The following is a 17,422-nucleotide window of genomic DNA, read 5'->3' on the forward strand; positions in this document are numbered from 1 at the left end:
CTGGCTAGAAGTCCCAGTAAGAATCCCAAGACCTTCCTCTCCTTGCTGCGAAGGGATATCAGCAGCTCCACTATTCTTCCCATGACCACAGACCTAACTGCCTCTGCATTCTCCACTTCATTTCTTGGACCCGCCTAGGTAATTTCTACTCTGATGTAGCCATCGCTGAGATAAGGTGTGCCCTACTCTAAATTACACTATATTGTGTAAGGCGATGGTTTTTCAGACTGCTTTGCATAACAGACTCCATTTCACAAGTAAGTTGGTGAGGGTTGGTTGGTTGGTTGGTTGGTTGGTTGGTTGGTTGGTTGGTTTGGTTTGGTTTGGTTGGTTGAGTTTGTTGGAGTTTGTTTTTTAAGTTTTATCTTGTTTAGGTTTGTTTTGGATTTGGGGTTTGGGGGGTTGTTTTGTCTTGTTTTGGTTGGTTGGTTGGTTGTGTTTGGTTTTGGTTTTTTGTTTTTGGCTTTTTGAGATATGGTGTCTCTGTATAACCCTGGCTGTCCTGGAACTATATAGACCAGGCTGGCCTCGAACTCAAGAGATTTCCCCTGCCTCTGCCTCCAGAGTGCTGGGCTTAAAGGTGCACACCACCACCACACCAAGCACAATTTTTTTACACAAGCAACTTTTTTTACTCCATTTGGAGGGTGGGGGATGATTATGCATTGTGGAGGAGATTTGCCCAAATGCCACCATCTGTCTGGCACCTCCTGTGCCGCACAGACTGATGAATGACTTGAGAGGGTAGCAAGGCTGCTGCCTTATAAATGCATTGGGATTGACTGAGACTGGAGCACATGAAAATCACAGCAGGGAAACCAGGCCCTCGAACTTATTTGATTCACCAGACCTAGAAAAAGGTATAACTCCTTCACTCGAAACCATCCCCAAAGTGGTAGATACCTATGCCAGCTGGCTTTTATGTTAATTTGTCACAAGCTAGAGTCATCTGAAAGGAAGGAACCTCAACGGAGAAAAGCCCTTCCTAAAACTAGGCTATGGCAAACTTGAGATCAGGCTGTGGCAAACTTGTTGAGCATTTTCTTAATTGATGATTGATATGGGAGGTTCCAGCCCATTGTAAGTGGTGCCATCCCTGGGCTGGTGGTGGTCCTGGGTTTTATAAGAAAGTAGACTGAGTAAGCCATGAGGAGCAAGCCAGTAAGAAGTACCCCTCCGTGGCCTCTGCATCAGTTCCTGCCTCCAGGATTTTACCCTACTTGAATTCCTTTGATGATGAACAGTGATATGGAAGTGTAAGCCACATAAATCTTTTCCTCCCCAACTTTCTTTTGGCCATGGTGTTTCATCAAGACAAAGGTAATGCTAAGACAATATCTATCACTATGGTGGCATGAGCCCACTGACCTGTCATCAGTATGGTAAGTTCAGTGCATCAAGAAATGACAAGCAAGCCGGGCGTGGTGGCGCACGCCTTTAATCCCAGCACTCGGGAGGCAGAGGCAGGCGGATTTCTGAGTTCGAGGCCAGCCTGGTCTACAAAGTGAGTTCCAGGACAGCCCGGGCTATACAGAGAAACCCTGTCTCGAAAAACCAAAAAAAAAAAAAAAAAAAAAAAAGAAATGACAAGCAGCATACTCCTGACTGTCCCTGGGTTTTCCTTGTGGTTCAGTCCTGGCTCCCACTGGTCACATGACCTACTCAGCCTGGTTCCCACTGGTCACATGACCTACTCAGCTGTCCACCTGTCACCCATTTGGATCTGAACCTGCTATTCCTTCCCCAGAACCAATTCTTCCTTTTCACCTCTACAGCTGACTTTTCTCTCATCCTCGCAGCCTCTTCCTGCAGGTTCATCATCTGATCAGTACACTCTATTTATTGCATTTTTATCAGCCCACTTCTGAAACTTCTTGAACATTCTTGTAGCTTCTTCAATTTATATTAACCCTGTAACTCACGTACATAATTACATATATAGATTTACTATGTGTTATGTGATATGAGAGTTAATTATTAATAATTAAAATTGAAATAAAAGAATTTGTGGCCATCTTGGCTAGATTACCAAGGTAGGTGAGATTATCTGGCAAATCAATACATTTGAAACCACTGTATCTTGTGAATTTATTGTTATTCAATAAAAATCTGGGATTGTGGGAAGGCACAAACATGTTCATCTATGTTTCCAGTGTGGTGTACTGATGTCATGCCAAGAAGAAGCCATCCTAACCCTCCACCTCTCCTTTGACTCTTATGTTCTTCCTGCCCCTTCTTTTATGATGTTCCCTGAGTCTTGGCAGAGGTGATATGTTCACGATCAGTTTTTGAGCATTGGATAATCGTTGCAGCAATAGTCACTTGTTCCCAGTCCTTTAGGTTATGAATCTTCCTATCAGCAACCATCACCCATTGTATGTTTTACTACACAGCTGAGTCAGACAGCACCAATATTCTACGGGCATAGGCACAAACGTTAGAAGACAATTTGGTGCGTGTATCACAGCAACTTAGTAAACCAAGTGCAGTTGTTCCACACCGGAGCACCCTCAGCCACAGGGTTTTGCCCTGGCTTACACTCCCAGGCACGGGTCTCCTCTGTGGAACAAGCCTTACATACAACCAGGAAGCTGTGTGTTTCCTGTAACAGCCTGCACCACTACCACACCCGCTTACCTGATGTCTGACTAGCATAACTCACGGAGTCCACAGCTAAGCAGAACAATTGGTTAGCATTCTCCCCCAGTGGTGTTCACGGCACTGCCTGGTGCTTTATGAGCCAGCCAACAGGGAGAGGTTCCAGCTGGGTGTCACCCTGATGTGTCCGTGCTCTGTGAGCAAAGCCTGCAAGTGTCTTCAGCAATGCAGTCTGACCATTGAGTTCAGGCGTGTAGCAATAGCATTTTCTGTTTAAGGAGCCTCAGGGTCAGGAGCTCATAGGGAGATAGCCCAGCCCTGGCACTGAGATCTCCTTTTAACAGCTGATGGCTTTGGAGCACGCCTTCCTCATCCATGCAGAATGCCACTTTCTTAAAGAAAGTCTTGTTGTTTTTCTACCTGTTTTTCCAGCTCTGTAAGGCACTCTAAGGTTAGCATTAAAACACCCATGTAATAAAACCCGCATAGACATGGATGATGGATCTCTGAAGGCCCCACCGCTGTTCACTCAAAGGCAGTACCCATTACTTCGAGAGTCAGGAGCTAACATAAAACGTTAGCAAGGACCTGTGCAGCAGGGAATGATCCCATGTCTGGTATGCATCGTGTCTTTGGGGAACAGTGCTGAGTAAGGTGACATGGATGAGAGGCACTGCCTTATTTACCTTTCTACAATTCAACCATTTCCCATCAGCCCTGTCCCCTCTGTATCCTAGGAACTGAGGTAACCGTGTATTCACACACACACACACACACACACACACTCTCTCTCTCTCTCTCTCTCTCTCTCTCTCTCTCTCTCTCTCTCTCTCTCAGTGGTGCCAGTTCAAGCTGTTAGACCCCTCCCAAGGCCAAGTGGGGGGACAGAGCTGCACTCCAGCCTGTAGCACCTGTCACTCAGGCTGGCCCCTGATCTGTTGTGTCTGGGACAGTGCTGTGGTGAGGACAGGAGCTCCTTCATAAGCCAGGCTGCTTGGAGATGGATGAGGTGAGTGATGTCCATCTTCAGTGTATCTTTTCACAGAGAAGAAGAAGAAGAAGAAGAAGAAGAAGAAGAAGAAGAAGAAGAAGAAGAAGAAGAAGAAGAAGAAGAAGAAGAGGAAGAGGAGGAGGAGGAGGAGGAGGAGGAGGAGGAGGAGGAGGAGGAGAAGAAAGAAAGAAAGAAAGAAAGAAAGAAAGAAAGAAAGAAAGAAAGAAAGAAAGAAAGAAAGAAAGAAAGAAAGAAAATGTGCAGAGCTTAATCTGGGCACACAGCTACCGAGGAGGAGGAGGAGAAGAAAGAAAGAAAGAAAGAAAGAAAGAAAGAAAGAAAGAAAGAAAGAAAGAAAGAAAGAAAGAAAGAAAGGAAATGTGTTACACAATGGAGTACTACTCAGCTATTAAAAAGAATGAATTTATGAAATTCCTAGCCAAATGGATGGACCTGGAGGGCATCATCTTGAGTGAAATAACACAATCACAAAAGAACTCACACAATATGTATTCACTGATAAGTGGATATTAGCCCAAAACTTAGGATACCCAAGATATAAGATACAATTTGCTAAACGCATGAAACTCAAGAAGAATGAAGACCAAAGTGTGGACACTGTGCACCTTCTTAGAATTGGGAACAAAACACCCAGGGAAGGAGTTACAGAGACAAAGTTCGTAGCTGTGATGAAAGGATGGACCATTTAGAGACTGCCGTATCCAGGGATCCATCCCATAATCAGCTTCTAAACGCTGACACCAATGCATACACTAGCAAGATTTTGCTGAAAGGACCCAAATATAGCTGTCTCTTGTGAGACGATGCCGGGGCCTAGCAAACACAGGAGTGGATGTTCACAGTCAGCTATTGGATGTATCACAGGGCTCCCAATGGAGAAGCTAGAGAAAGTACCCAAGGAGCTAAAGGGATCTGCAACCCTATTGTTGGAACAACATGATGTACTAACCAGAACCCCGGAGCTCTTGTCTCTAGCTGCATATGTATCGAAAGATGGCCTAGTCGGCCATCAATGGAAAGAGAGGCCCATTGGACTTGCAAACTTTATATGCCCCAATATAGGGGAATGCCAGGGCCAAAATAATGGGAATGGGTGGGTAGGGAAGTGGGGGGCGCTATGGGGGACTTTTGGGATAGCATTGGAAATGTAATTGAGGAAAATATGTAATAAAAATATTAAAAATCAAAAAAAAAAAAAAAGAAAGAAAATGTGCAGAGCTTAATCTGGGCACACAGCTACCCTCTCCTGAGACACTTAGTCTTTTGACTGCAAGGGTTTAGTCTGTGTTTGTTTGTTTAACTTGGGTCCTCAGAACACTTTTAACAAGTGACGAACCTCCACAGCCCCAACACCTGCTCTGTTTTATCAGCTCTGCCGTCTGTAAACTATTCTTTGGACTTTAAAGTCTTCCAGAAGCTTGCCAGCGGGCATAGGGCTTTCTGTCAACTCTTCCTTGGGACCTACAGCTCAACAGCAATCCTGAGGTATTTGCCTTCAAGTACCTGACAAACCCCCTTGTCTGTCTTTCCTGCCCCCTCTCTCCTTTTGATTGCCTTAGCACTTTTAGAACCTGATTCATAGGCTGCCCTAAGTCAGTTGGGGGCCATCAAAGTTTCTCCTACATCATAAACATCTCCTCAGCGAAGCTACTAAAACCCCATACCAGCTCTGAGGTCCCGGCTCAATTTTCAACTCTCCAGTAAGCACAGTCCTGTCTGGATAGAAAGAAAGAAAGAAAGAAAGAAAGAAAGAAAGAAAGAAAGAAAGAAAGAAAGAAAGAAAGAAAGAAAGAAGAAAGAAAACAACTGGGAATCAAAGAGTACCTTTCTTGTGTCTGATTCTCTCAGTAGTGCCTGCCCTTCCCATATTGTTCCAATTCCTGATTTTCACAGGACCTGCTGAAAGCCAAGTTCTCAACCGTCTTGAATGAGCCAATCTGAGAAAACAAGAACATGCCTCTGAGGCAACCCACCACGAATAGTCCCTGATCCCTCAGTGTCAACTCTCCTAGACGTCGGTTTCCTGAAGCCAGCACCACATACACCATTCCTGAGCATCCTACTTTAAGCACTAGTGTGGCCATTCTACACCCAAATTCAGTGCTTTGAGGAAGCCCTCCCCAGCCTGTAAGATCAGCTCCTCTCCCCAGCCTCTGAGCAGCTTCTCTGGTTTATTCTGAAATGACCCAGTCCTCAAAGTACTTAAGCAACCTCTGCTTTGTTTTCCTCTTACACAATCCCCAGGGACAGAGTTCCCTAACTTTACAAACTATTCTGCCTTTGTCTGGAGAAGGTATAAGTTGTTACATTGGTTTCCCTGCTTCCACACCCCTGAGGCTGCTTTCATCGGCCCCCACACCCCAGCCTTGTAAACCAGGCTGAGAGAGTCTTTTCATTTGCTTAAAAGTCCTTCCCAACTGAAGCAGTTCACTCAATTGCTATCAGACTTTCTCACAACCCAGCCCTTATGAAGTTTCCCACTTCCATTCTGAATCATGGATATTTTTCCCTGCTGTTTTCTTGGGGGGTGGGGGCGCAGGTAGGCTCCAAGGCTAGGTTTCTCTGTGCAGACCTTGCTGTCCTGGAACACACCAGTCTGGCCTAGAACTCTCGGAGATCCTCCTTCTTAGTGCTAAGACCAAAGGCATGTCTCACCACCTCACAGGGCTTACAGATGATCCTCTGTATTAGACTCTTCCCACGAGACCTCCGGTTTTCTAAAGGGAAAAGAAGGAGAGATGATGGGGAGCGGGGAGAAAGGATTATAGGGTGCTGCGGCTGGGATGGTGAAAGGGCAACATGAACCCCATTTGTCTCCGTTTAAGGACCAGGCCTGATTTTAAAAAGGCTATAAGGCATAAGCTCCAGGAACAGACGATAAAATCCAGAAACAAGGCCATAGAACCCTCTGCCAAAGAACAGCCCGAGGATAACCACAACAATGGGAAATATCTTACCGCAGGATGCCTGGCCCTGTCTCATCCCATGGTTAAATGTTTATGGCATAGGCATGAGAACCACTGACCACCTATGACCCCCTAGCACCCACCAATGAAATTTAGATTATCTTATCCTTCTAGAGAGTTCCCCCAGCTCTCTATAAAAGGCTTGCTCATCTTTGTCTAGGGTTGCATTTGGAAGAGTGTTTGACCCCTGCATGCTGGTTATTTCTGCAGAAAACAACACTCTTTGTCTTTGCATGCTACCTGAGTCTGGGGTCTTCCTTCAGTGATTTTTCAGACCCTTACAATGTACAATAATTAATTAGTAAGTTAGTTAAAACATAATTTTAAAAACGAACTTCTCCCATGGATTCCAAGAAAGGGCTCTTTAACACTGCAAACTAGTCACTCTTTTTTCCTTACCAGGCACCCGTCATAAGAAGCAGCACACCACTGTGCCTATCTCACTACCCCTTTTGTCCAATTGACCTAAGAAACCAGGGGCTAAGGTGGAGAACACTAGGTAGCTATGTGGTGCTTCCCCATCGTAACTCCTCACTTATAAGAAAACTCTCTCTGGGCAGCCATCCTAGGCTCAGGTGCATGTCTTACTACACACAGAAGTGGTCACACAACTGCCACAACAGCTTGTCAAAAATCTCATGCTGCTCTCAGGGACTGCAATGTTTCCTCGTCCTTCAACCGTTTTTAAGGTACCATGTGGCAGGCAGGCCCCACTCATCCCATACCACACAGAGAAAGATCGTCACCATGGCATGGATACAAAAACAGCCTAAGACGGCTCATCCTTAGTCACATGTCCTACTAACCAAAGCAAATCCCATAAGATTGCTACCTTATCAGGAAGATGCACAGTCACTTACCACAGGGGAAGGGCAGGCACCTGAGGATTGCCTCCTCTGATACTCCACTCTCAGAGTCCAACCTCAGCTACATGCCTTGCTACCCAAAGCAAGGACCATGCAAGGCACTCCTAAATTCGTCTTTGGTTAGATTATACCATCTTGGGCATTGATTTGTTGAGTTGACTTTTCCTGAGGAAATGTACACAAATATTTATTTAAGCCCAGATAGAGCACCAGTGAGAAACCAAGATAGAAGTCCTCCAAATCCCAATTTGGCAAACCAACAGGGTTTTTTGTTTTTTTGTTTTGTTCTGTTTTGTTTTTGTTTGTTTGGCTTTTGGCTAACGGAGCATGGGAGAAAGGTTACAGTAGGGACTCAAAACAGCTGCATCACTGCCAAGTCCCACATCATCAAGCGCGACAACCTCATGGGAGCCTCATCCTAATGAGCACCTTCCAGCTAACCTTCCACTTTCTACATTCTCAAGTGTCCCCAAGATCACTTGTAGCTGGGAATGGCAGGAAGATATGAAAGCTGAACCCCCTTCCCTTTTGTACTAGAAAGTCTCAATAGCTCCATTACTATTACCATAGACCTAAATAGCTCTATATTGTTCTGTTCAGTTAGTTGCCACGGCTACTTGGCCAAGGTAAACTATACTCCAAAATAACCATCCCATCATGCCCAGAGGGAAAAAGTTATAGCATAAAAATTGTCCAAGATTGATGTTTTGGGACTTTTCTACAATTTCCCTCATACCTGAAAAAAAATGACATGGAGACCTGGTATTTTTACAAATGAACTTCTTGCACTATAGCTGGGCAAACACTGAACTATTCTAACCTGACCATGCTGGCCTGGCCTACTTTCCAGCTATGTGGCACTATCTACTCTCTTAGTCTCTCTCTAGCTGTTCCCACTCTGTCCATCCTCTCCTAGAGACTCTCTCATGGCAGCCTCCCTTTTGGCGACTTCTCAAAGCAAATTGCTTCTCTCTGTGGTCCCCAACAGAGACCCTCTCACGGGAATCGGAAGCCCCGCCTTATTCTCTCTCCTGACCAGCTATTGGCTGGTCACCTCTTTATCAGAGGTAATGGAGAATATTCCACAACATTGAGATAGGAGATGCTTAGCAATGCCAACATCCAGACTATAACCAGATCACCTGGGCACAGAAATTAGCATCTGAGTACACAGTGCACAGAAACATTCCCCAACAGTGTTTATTTGAAGTATATGGATTTAAAGGTGTGGATGTACTACTAGGCGGCCAGAGGAGCCCTAGGAAACCCACGATGGGTCTCTCAAGAGACTTTCTATCTGCTTTCTGCATGTACGAGATTCAGAGGATGCTTATCAGTTCAACAAAGCACATCTGAACCACGCAATTAACCAACCCCATTCAATTTCAACCAATGAAATGAAACCTATTTTATCTGAAGATGGCTGCCTTTGCAGGATTCATCTTCCAGACCTATGTACGCCCACATAAAAGCGCCCTCCTCTGCTTTACCTCCCCCCTACCCTGTCCCCTGAGCCCTGTGGGCAGGGAGGGAATGAAAGACTACAAAGTAATTGTTTATGAATAGTAACTATATTAGTTACTTCCCTGTTTCTGTGATGTTACTTTTCTGCTGCTGTGATAAAATACTGTGACCAACAGCAATCTATGAGAGAAAGGATTTATTTTGTCTTAGGGCTCCAAAAAGATAAAAGTCCACCATGATGAGGAGGCATGGCAGCAAGCATAGCTACAGAAACAGAGATCACATCTTCAACCATGAACATAAAGAAGAGAGCTGGAAGTTAAGAGAGAAAACCCTGGAAGCTGCCCCCAGTAGCATCCTTCCTCCAGCAAGGCTGGATCCCCTAACGGTTCTATAACATCCTCCCCAGCTCCCCAAACAGCGCTACCAATTGGGGAGCAAGTAATCAGATATCTGAAAGTGTGTGGGGTGTTTCTTACTCAAACCACCTCAGCAGCCAAGTTTCATGGGATCAGGAACAAGTTGGAGAAAGATCCCTACCACCTGCACTGTGTCCTGTAAATGCAAGGTTGAGCCTCCCTGTGGGAGAAAAAGCAACGGAGGGCTGGGCAAGAGGTGGGGGAAACTTTCACTTAGGTCATCACTTTCCAGATGTTCCGTCGACTTGTCCTCTTTCTGCCACTGGACAGCAAAATCTCCAAGTGCAAGGACAAAGTTTGTACTATAAACCTTTAATCTGCCGCGGTGGTTAGCACAGTGTTTCTCCCACAGATGCTTAATCAGCATACAGTTGATTAGTTAAAGGCTGCTTCGGGGGAAAGTGTTAGATGTTTGTAAAGTGTATGCAAACATACAGTGTGAATAGATAGATAGATAGATAGATAGATAGATAGATAGATAGATATAGATTAGATAGATAGATAGATAGATAGATAGATAGATAGATAGATAGATAGATAGATGAATATATATGCCTTAGCTACTGTTCTTTTCCTGCGAAGAGACACCATGATATAATATCATACAGCATATCCCAAGGATATCTGTCCCTCCTGTCCTACCCCACTGTACCTCATGAGAAATGCCAACCAGAGAGTTGGTCGGTGATACAGTCCTGATCAGAAAGGACCCGTCACTCATAGGGTTAAACAGAGCTTCTCCTGGGGAAAAAGTCCCAAAGTCGCTTTCTTACCAAACCTCCCAGGAACAGCAATCAAGTAAAAATCTACAGCTAAAAACCACCCCTCCATTTTTCTTCTACCCTTTCTGTTCCCCAAAGTCAAAGGTTTGTCTCCTCTGCCCCTACATGCATGAGCCCTCTATCACTGAACTCTAAAGTCTCCCCAACACTCGGGGCTGGCTATTCCTAGCCAACAGCCTCCTCAGCCTATGCCCAGAGTTTGCAGCTCGGCTGTGAACATCTCTGGCATCCTCCTCCCACTCCTCCGTGTTCCTTGAGCCTGTGTGATCTGGCTGCCGGTTTCAGGCTGTGCCTAACACCGTCCTGATCCCTGACAGAACTCTCAACACAGTCAGGAGATAAAATACTCAAAACCTCGGAGAGTTTGGTCATGGAAACCGGCTCCAACAACTCAAACTCGCTGGGCATGACTTAGTCTCCAATGCCAACGAATTCCATTCCTGCGGAGAATTTGCCCTTTCGGTGATGAGAAATGAGTGCTTCCCACATACCTGCAAGACTATTCAGAGAGAGACAAGGTGGGTGAGGAATCAGATGGGTGACTGGTGCTAAAGACCCCTCAGCTAGATAGGAGGACAAGCCCTAGAGAGTAACCTTGGCCAGCACGCTCTGGCTTGCAGATTTCAGACAGTGTGTACAGAAATGTGGCAGATAAGGAAGAATAGAGAACAGTCCCAGCTCTATCCACCCTACTAGAACAGGACAGCTTTACACACTTGGCTCAGAAATTCCAGAGCTCCTTAGGGTAGAAAACTCAGAACTGAGTCCTTCTGGGATCCCACAGGCAAGACTCCATCTGCTTGACAGCTTTCCTGAACCCGGAGTCAGAGGCTCATTTTGGTTCCCAGCTTGCCACAGGGTCTTGCTGTGTGTCCATAAAATAAGAGAGTTACTTAGCCTTGCATCTATCAGTATTGTCTCGTCACACTGATACTTGAGCAACTAAGTTTGTAGAAAATCTCCTAGGAGCCCTGGTGGAAACTAGCCAAACGTTTAGCATCCCACTCTGGGATGGGAGACAGCCAGAGTTCCCATCCAGGGACTGAAAGCCATACACAGTATCTGGTCTAAGAGAATGCTGATAGGGCTGATGAATAACAAGTCCACACACTACCACACGCAGTGCCAGCATGTCACATCTATCTGAGAAAGAATGGCCGTCCTCTGAGACAGTAGCAGAGACTTTCTACAAAGATTCTTAATTGACAGCCACAGGTCATCTTTCCTTGGTAAGCTCAAAACTCTCCCCCTCTTGCTAACCATCCTGTCAGGTTCTTATTTTCTCATATGGAGACAATGTTGTATCATATGCTGACAGGCAAGGGCTGCAACTGGCACCCATGTGACCTGTCTCCCAGATGTCACCTCCATGCTGGGCTTTTGGATCAGATGGTCTTGGCCCTACTCTTAGCAAAACTTGTCTTCAGGGACAAATGTAGAGCACATTTGAATAGCTCGCTTTTCTCTGATTTTGCTGTTGGGCAAACTTCATCTTCCTCTCTCTGCTAATCTGAAGAAAAAAAAAATTGACAGTCAACTATCGTTACCTTTGCACTACATTTATCAACTTTGGCACAGGGAAACCTGAACTTTGATAGCTGTTTGGAGGGTTGACTGCCAGAGAAGTCCAAAGACCAGACTAGCCAACTGTGTCAAAGTTGATGGCTTTTTTTCAGACTCTGAACTAATACATTTTATTCACTATATTTTTAAGTCTCTTTGCTCAAGTAGGCAATAAAGACCTGGAATTTGTTCTGCAGCTCTTTTTCTGGGGAACCCAAAAAGCTTTCCAGTTCAGTGAACTGTACACAAATTGAAAGAGTTTAAGGAGGTACAGGTATTGGCAGTTCTAGTCTAACCTTTGAAGACAGCTTTTAAATATTTTGGCTTCTCTGCAAGAAATGAAATTTAAATAAGAACTAATACACTAGTGCAGGCGTACACACACATGCACATGCATATACACATACATTTTCAGCAGCACATAAACAGCTGAAACAAAAGGGTCTGTACTTTTGACCTTGAACTTAGTCTAAGAAAGAGAGAAAGATACATAAGGAAGTCACTTAGCAGGATGTATCCTGGATAAACAGAGTGAGGCATTTAAGAGGCTAGTATCAAGCCAAGTCCCACAGAAAACAACTTGGAGTCCTTCCTACCAGAGGCAAGACTGTGCTTATGAGTCACACCTCCACACCAGCCCTTGGCATTCACTGAGCTGAGAATATACAGCTTCCTACCTTGGTCAATTAAGGACCAAGGAGTCAAGCAGGGTCACCAGGGCCGGGTGCTTTTAGCTCCTCTGAACCATACAGTATCTGGCTTTGGGGAAGCACAGAGATGGGAAAGGGACCAGCAGAAGGGAGCAGCCCCTGGTGCAAGGGCCCTAACCATGGGGATGAAGCAGGTGTCCTCTACTCCTACTTTTTATGATTGGCAGTCATGGATTTTGATTTCAGTCCAGCCATTTTTCTCTGTTATTTAACCTACTGGAAATTTTTTCTTCATTCTTTTCTTTTTTTGTTTTGTTTTTGTCTTTGTTTCTGTTTGTTTGTTTTTAGTCTACTGGAGGCAGTGGTTTTGTTTTGTTTTGTTTTTGAGATAGTGTATCTCTGTGTAGCCCTGACTGTACTGGAACTTAGATCACATCAGGCTGGCCTCGAACTCAAGAGATCCAGCTGCCTCTGCATCCTGAGTTTTGGGATTAAAAGTCTACATGGAGGGCTGATCTGGTGCTATGTATACAAATGCTAAATTCTGAACCCCAAGATCCAGTTGCCCCCAGACAAGTGAACTCTCACGTACACTGGCCTTATATAAACTTTGTTCCCCAGTTTAAAGCTCTTGATTAAATAAAAGTGGTTAAAGTCTGGGGAGAACAGAGGTAGGCAGGACTTTGGTTACTGGGCTGAGGGGGTTGCAGATAGGGACCAGGAGAGAAGGAAAGAAATAGGAGGAAGAAGAAGAAGGGAGAAGGAGAAAGAAGACAGAGAGAGTAGGAGGTCTCCATTAGATGTGATAGACCAGGAACATGTGCTCAAGTGAAATCTCCACCCTTCCCCTCCCCCATGAGGATGGACTGATGGAACAGAAATATTCCAGGTGTACCTCAAACAGCAAGTACTTGGGGAGCTCCGCTGGGAAGCAGCCAGTCTAGCATTAGAAAATGAGATTAGGGGTAATCCCCCCAGTAATTGTGCTAAAGCTGAATAAATAAATCTAGTAGGCCTCAGTCTTGATTATTGGGGGCTGGCCAGGTCATATTAAGAACTAATAGAGTTAATAAATAACCTGTTAATTAGAGCGACAGGTGTGCTCCACCACTGCCAGGCTTTTTTCTCCATTCTTAAAACAGAATAAAAAGTACCAACATTGTTCTTTGCGAAATCCTATATGACACTGATACTTCTAGAAAACAATAGATGCTCGGTTTCCAGCTATCGTGAGTCATAAAAATGTTCCCAATGTGCCACAAAACTCAGCTCGTAGAGCGTTTGCCTGGTATTGCAAGGCCCCGGACCTCTCTCCTCAACAATGCATAAAGCAGGCGTGAGGGCACACTGGTGCAACCCACCACTCAGACACTGAAGGCAGGAGGTTAAGAAGTTAGAGGTCATCCTTGGCTACAGAGAGAATTGAAAGCCAGCCTGGGATTTTAAAGAGTTATGTAAAAATGTATGTAAACTGCTGCAAACCCTTTTGGTCCCTGTCTGCGTAGAACGGGTCTCTGGTTGCAGGTGGACAAGGAGTCGGCGAAATGAATGACAGACAGATCAACAGTATACTTCTTGTGTTAGTTGGCTTTCTATCGCTGAAATAAACATCGTAACCAAAAGAATTCTGGGAAGAAACAAATTGTCCTCTGCTTCTCTATCGCAGTCCTGGAGGGAAGTCGGCAGAACCACAGACAGAGAGAGGGGGTGGGGCACGGAGGACTAAAGAGGAGCCGGTTCTGCTGGAGAAATTTGATCTTCCTAACGGAGAGAAAGCACGGAAGTAGACAGCTTTGTCCTCTGGCAAGGTCTGTGACCGGCTGATTTATTTGTACCTTGGGTATCTTATTCTGTTCCCAAAGCAAGGGAAGGCAGCTGAAACTACTGTGCAAGATAACGTCAATGTTATCTCCAGAGAGGCCAGACTGGCCACCTCTAGGGAAATGCTTCTCCTTTTAATGTGGATTCAGATGTCAATATCTAAATTGACAATTGCTGAGAATTGCTGCTAATTTTTGAAAGGTGTGTGTGTGAGTGTGTGTGCATGTGTGTGTGTGTGTGAGAGAGAGAGAGAGAGAGAGAGAGAGAGAGAGAGAGAGAGAGTTCTGTGGCCCAGTACATCTCTGCAGTAAAACAGAATGCTTCAAGAAAAGGGTACTTTTTTTTCCAGCATATCATCAGAGGGATCTCCATGAAAAGACCCATGAAACCAGCCTCGGACTGCCAAAGCCCAACCCAGAATTCTCTGTTTAGATCCTCCTTGAACAATTCAAACTGGCAGAAGCTGTAGTGAGAGGACTTTTGCTCTGAAATCTCCACTTCGGGGCTGAGGGACGAGGAGGATAGACCTTTGAGATGATGCTCCAGAAGTATAGGACTGGCTGGGATCTACATTGTAAGACTTAAGAGGCTTGATTGGGATGACTTCAGTTGGTTGAGTGTTTGCCTAGTGTGCACAAAGCTCTGCATTCGGTTCCAAGTGCTGCATAAGCTAAATATGGTGGTGTATTGTAGGTCTATAATTCCATCACCAGGGTGGTGGAGGCAGAAGGATTCAAGATCAAAGCTATCCTCGGCTACATTGCAAATTCAAGGCCAGCCTGGGGGGAGGGGTAGGAGGTAGTTACAAAGAAAGAAAGCACATGTCTCCTCAGCAAAGGGAACACATGGTGGGCAATTCTCTTGAAGTGACCCCTTGAGAGAGGAAGGGAAGACAAGAATGGAGAAGTTTGGATCTGCTACACCTAGCTGGCCAGTGCCAGCCCAACCAGGACCTCTAAAGTGGAAGTGGTCCTTAAAGGGACAGAGACTCGACACCCTGTAACACTGTCTTGATAAGTGACTTCCTGAAAAGATTGTCATCTCCATTCAAAAGATCAAGTGAACCTGAAGGAGTAAGCTGGCTAGATGCTCAAAGCTCACCGGGATTCCACAGCTGGGCTCTGAATTCTGTTCAAAAAGAACGGAACGCCCGCCATGTCATCAACATCAACTATTGCCTGCATCTCCATGTTGGGCACAGCGATCATCTGTGCAGGACAGGAAAGCGCACAGTTCTGAAAGCAAGGCTAGAAAGCTAGTTGTGACCAAAGGGGACCCAGTGAGAACTTATGTTCAGCACCCCACCTGGAGGGCGAGGGGCTGTGTGGTACTCTGTGCCCTGACCCATTGCACCTCCATGTCTTCAATGGAGTTCTTGGCACAGTAGAGAAATAAGAAAACAAAGTACTGGGCAAGAATGGCTGCCACCATCTTAGCTCTGCCCCAGAGCCTGCATCTCTGCTCCCCTATGGAGACCACACCTATGGAGAACCATAATCCTGGCGTTTCTGGGACTGGCCAGTAGAAGAGAGCACAGAGGCACTGCCTGATTGCTGGACAATCCCTACTCCCAAACACAGACAAAGAAAGCAGCCCAGAGCGCAGGGGGGAAGAAGAAGCCCGTGCCTGACCCATGAGAGCCTTTTATGTGGGGGCTGTGGGGATTCCTGGAAAGGATGCCATAGAGACTGGATAGATGACTGCCAAATAGTTCTCCCAAATCACTACCTAAATATGGGCCATGGGGGAAAATTAAAAATTGGAAATTTAATAAGTTATACAAAGGAACCGTGAAATGGTACACAGGACAATATTTCACAAAATTAATAACCCGGACACTTATGTAGGCAAAGATTGCATCTGTCTCTAGCAAGTATAGGTCCACTCACTGTTTTGTTTGGGAGGGAATTCTTTTGTTAGTGAAGGTTAAATTTGCTCTTTTATAGTTTGGGATTGTTTAGTTTTTTATTCACCTTTTTGCTGCTGCTGCTGCTGCTGCTTCTTTTGTTGTTTGAAACGGGGTCTCACTGTGTAGCCCTGGATAACCTCAGATTCACGGTGATCCTCCTGTCTCTGCTTCCTAAGAGCCAGAAAGACAGGTGCTTCTCACCTCATCTAGCCATTTGGTGGTGCTGGTTGTTTAAAGCTAATTAGTTACCAACATTTTAAAACTCAAGTATCTCCTCTTAACAGCCAGATTCCTAGGTTTTGTTTAAAAGTGCATGGGACACACAATCCCCATGCACTCCACAGTGTGTTGATATTTACTCAGAAGTTAAGCCACGGACGGGTTTAACCCATTATATGTTCTGTGCATCCACAAGTAGGATAGAAGGTGAAATCGCCTTTCAAAGAAAACAAGTCTTTAATCCCAGCGCTCAGGTCTATCTCCGTGAGTTCAAGGCCATCCTGGTCTATGTAATAAGTTTCAGACAAGCTAGGGCTTCGTAGCGGAGGCTACCTCTAAAAGGAAAGCAAGAAAAAGAGAAAAAAGGTACAGGGAGGGGGAGGGGGCGTCCATCAAAACTGATTATATCATTTCAAAGGCAATTTGACTTTCACCAATTTGAAACACTCGATTCAGACTGCAAATATATGCACACAAAGCATAAGATAAATATATATCCAAGATGTTTCAGCTGTAATATTGTTTGGAGTAGCAAAACCCTGGAAGCCACTAAAATGTTCATTAGTAGGAGGCTGACTAAATATTACATTGTACAGATGATCCACACAGTGGGATCCTGTACAGCTGTTTTTAAAAGCAAGGAATACAGTAGCTCTATTACGTATCACTCACAACATTCCCCAAGAATATATTTTAAGAAGTGAAAGAAGAGGTAAAACAAAGAGATAACTTTGGACAATCTGAAGGATGGTATGCAGCATCATTCCCCTTATAAGATCGATGTTCTATGTATATGGATGCTTTGCCTGCATATACATCTATGCACTGTGTGCACGTCTGATACCCTCAGAGGCCAGGAAAGGGCATCAGATGCATCAGCTCCCAGGGCCTGGGGTTACAGAAAGTTGTAAGCTTCCATATGGATACTGGGAATTGAACCCAGGTCCTCTGGGAAAGCAGCCAGTGTGACCTTAACCAAGAGGCCAGCTCTTTAGCCCCTGTGAGAAGGATTTTTAAGAGAAAAAAGAAATGCATGTAAATGTGCAGAAAATTGAGGATGGATACTTAAAGCCAAAATATATGGGAAGTGGCTTAAATCAGCAAAGGAAAAGATAACTTCTACTTTTCTTTTTTTGCCATGATTTTTTTTAAT

This window comes from Mus caroli, unplaced genomic scaffold, assembly GCF_978045245.1.
Source record: "Mus caroli unplaced genomic scaffold, Mus_caroli_1 scaffold_12, whole genome shotgun sequence".
Taxonomy (NCBI): Eukaryota; Metazoa; Chordata; class Mammalia; order Rodentia; family Muridae; genus Mus; species Mus caroli.